We start from the raw sequence: 3,906 nt of genomic DNA, 5'->3' as shown, positions 1-3,906 counted from the left end.
GACCTAAAACATCATCAGATTTTCACACAAGTCCTAAAAGTAGATCAAGAGAACCCAGTTAAATAAATGAGACAAAATATTATACTTGGTCATTTATTTATTGAGGAAAATTATCCAATATTAAATATTTGTGATGGTAAAAGTATGTGAACCTCGAGGATTATCAGTTAATTTGAAGGTGAAATTAGAGTCAGGTGTTTTCAATCAATGGATGATGATCAGGTGTGAGTGGACCTGTTTGAGTTAAAGAACAAAGATCTATCAGTCTGCTCTTCACAACATGTTTGTGGAAGTGGATCGTAGCAGGAACAAAGTAGATTTCTGAGAACCTCAGAAAAAAAGTTGTTGTTGCTCATCAGGCAGAAAAAGGTTACAAAACCATTTCTAAAGAGTTTGGACTCCACCAATCCACAGTCAGACAGATTGTATACAAATGGAGGAAACTCAAGACCATTGTTACCCTCCCTAGGAATGGTGGACCAACAAAGATCACTCCAAGAGCAAGGTGTGGAATAGACAGTTAGGACACAAAGGAGCCCAGGGTAACTTCTAACAACTGAAGGTCTCTCTCATATTGACTAATGTTGATGTTCAGGAGTCCACCATCAGGAGAACACTGGGCAGATAAATATGAGAATCATCAGCATAACAATGAAACAAAATACCATGTTTCCTCAGGACAGAACCCAAGGGGAGCAGATACAATGAGAACAGAAGGGGTCCAAGAATCGAGCCTTGCAGGACCCCATAGGAAAGAGGTACAGAAGCAAATAAATGATTGCCAAAATTAACACAGAAACTCCTGTTACTCAGATTTGAATGGAACTATTCTAACGCTGCACCCGTAATCCCAACCCAGTGTTCTAGCCGTGACATAAGGATACTGTGATCAACAGTGTTGAACGCAACGGTAAAGTCGAGAAGTACCAGGATCACAGACTGACCAGTCATTCGCTAGCAGAATGTCATTACAGACCCTTACTAAAGCTGTCTCGGTGCTGTGCAGTTGTTTAAATCCTGACTGAAAAATTTCAAAGATTCCATTTTCATTCAAAAACTTTTTAGTTGACTAAAAACTATTTTCTCCAATATTTTAGAAAGAAATGGAAGTTTTGAGATTGGCCTGAATTTTGAACAAGTTGCAGTGTCAAGTCCAGGTTTTTTAATTAATGGAGTTACCACTGCATGTTTAAAAACATCAGGAACCACACCTGTAGCCAAACTGCTGTTAATAATGGTGAGAACAGAGGGTCCAGTTGATGGTAGAACCTGTTTAAAAAACGCTGCAGGGATGGGATCAGCAGGGGAGCCTGAGGGTTTCATGTGACCGACAACATCATTTAAAAATGAGAGTGAGATGGATTCAAAGTGACTGAAGACTGCTGAGCAGGGGCCAAGAACTGAGGGGTCGGCTGTGGAGTGTGGAATCAATGACCTAAACCAGTGGTTCCCAACCTATTTTCCTCAAAGACCCCCCCCTTCTTACTTCCTAGCCAATCTGAGACCCCCTAATCCCTCGCTACTCCCCTCTCCCAAAAGACTCATTAAGATTAATCTCTTTATCAAAGTGATAAAAGAATAAAGTAAATATTATAAGTAATATTATAAGTAATACAAGTAAATATAGAACAAAGTCAAAATATGGTAATAGTTACAAACTTTTATTTGTAAAAGGTATAAACTGGTAGTTGTACAACAGAAATAACTACAAGAACACTGTTTTGAAAATTACTCAAATAACTTTTCTTTAAAAACTAACAACAGAGTAATTTTAAAAACAGTCTTAAAAATAAAAATTGTAGTTTTGTCAAGATATCAAACTCTGGGCAGGTACACACAGCTCTAACAAAAACAAAGACTAATGTGTATATGCATCCATACACACATTCATACATACATATATGTATGTCCACATACATACACATATATAGATATACATACATATACATACATATACATACATACACCATACCATTTTATTTATAGAGCACTTAAAACAGCTACAAGGCCAACCAAAATGCTGTACAGACAGAACAACAGACAACACACAAAGCAATATACAAAATGAGGTAAATCAGAATATAGACATAAAAACGATGCATATAAACACATACACATAAATATGTATAACACAACAACAACAAAAAAAGAGTTAAAAGGGCAGAAGGCTTTTTACTTGAAAGTTATATTGACTTGAATTGGATTTGTTTGTAAATTTAATAGATAACTTTTTGAGACATGTTGGTTTGGAAAAATATCTAATTCTGATCTGAATAATAAGGTAATGGCTAGCTCTAGTAGGACCAAGACCAGAGTTTCTTCCTGCCACCCTAAAACAACTTTAATGACAAAAAATTAATTACAGATGGCACAGCAGGCTGGACAATAATATTAAAACAGCAAAGTTTGTGTACAAACAAGATATATTTATATCTATGTATCTATATCTAAAATGTACGAGTGTGTGTTTATACACTGTGCATATTATTAAAACAGAAACCCAGCAATAACTTCAAAACGACCAGTACATTGTGTCTCTCAGTCTGTTCATTCTTGAACTAATGGCCACCCTGGGCTGGCTCTGACCAGGGGTTTGATGTCAGGTGGTGTTTGTCACAGCCAGCCTAAAGTCTTGATAGACATCAAGTCTGTTGCAGCTTTGTTTTTATTGACACAAGAGGCTGAAGGTTGCCTCAGACAGGTAAGTAGTGCTGAATGGAACCCTCATCAGTGTGTTTGGTCAGTCTGGGTACAAGGACTTGTCCTTTGGCAGTCCAAAACTTTTTGTATCCATTTTCTTGGAAATATATTTTGGATACAGAATCAGCTTGGAGGTAACAAAGTTCATCACAGCCAAGGAGACGCGCGCAGCCGGTGATTAGCAAATAAATAAATAAATCTGTCGATCCATCCAGCCTCACCTGCTTCTTCCTTTTCGGGTCGGGGGTCGCTGGTGCCCATGTCCAGCCATCACTGTGAGAGAGGCAGGGGACACTCTGGACAGGTCGCAAGTCCATTTCTAACTGGTGGTTCAGCGGACGTACGCAGCCAGTGTCCATCTTGTTGTTGTGGTCCATCTGAGATTAACGCAACTTTTTTAATAACCGGCCAGTCGGACCTGCCTCTTCCTCAAAAAGTAGAAACCTGGAGTTTATCTTTTTTCCATCTATGCTCAGCTCTCCTGCACAGGCGTCTTGCGTGGTCTGATTTAACCAGGGGTGGGACGTGCGTTTCAGAGTCCTGATCTTTAACGGGGCGAGTGAGTCCAAGATCTGTACACAGGCCTCCTGATGCTGAGAAAGCAACTCATCTGTAGGAAAACCCACAGAGAGTTCTGAGTCTGTAACACAATTTATACAGAATTTACAAAGAAAGTCACTGCTCTCCAACAAGAACATTGCTGCTCGTCTGCAGTTTGCTAAAGATCATGTGGACAAGCCAAAAGACTGTTGGAAGAATGTTTTGTGGACGGATGAAACCAAGATAGAACTTTTTGGTTTAAATGAAAAGTGTTATGTTTGGAGAAAGAAAAACACTGCATTCCTGCAGAAGCAAGGCCGGATTAACCATATGGGCAACTGGGCAAATGCCCAGGGGCCCACAACCACTAAAGGACCCAGGGCAGTGAGGGCCCAAGCAAAATATCTGGTTATCTCCCACTTTATGATAAACTGTCAGCCCGAGCCCTTGTGCTGCACAGAAAGACCGCTGCATTTGGGCTGCACCACCTCCTCCCAGGGCTGGCTGCAGCTCTCTTTTTTTTTTTCCAGAGTCTGATCCTTGACGCGACCTGTTAATCAGTCCAGTAGGCATGTCAGCAACTGACCAATCGACGACCTCAATTTGTCCCAAAGATAAACACCCCTTACCTGCAGTAAGCATATATACACTGCCTGGCCAAAAAAA

Source organism: Nematolebias whitei, chromosome 19, assembly GCF_014905685.2.
Source record: "Nematolebias whitei isolate Nwh7 chromosome 19, NemWhi1, whole genome shotgun sequence".
In the NCBI taxonomy this organism is placed as follows: domain Eukaryota; kingdom Metazoa; phylum Chordata; class Actinopteri; order Cyprinodontiformes; family Rivulidae; genus Nematolebias; species Nematolebias whitei.
The sequence above is the reverse complement of the archived record's forward strand: the minus strand, read 5'-3'. Positions refer to the sequence as shown.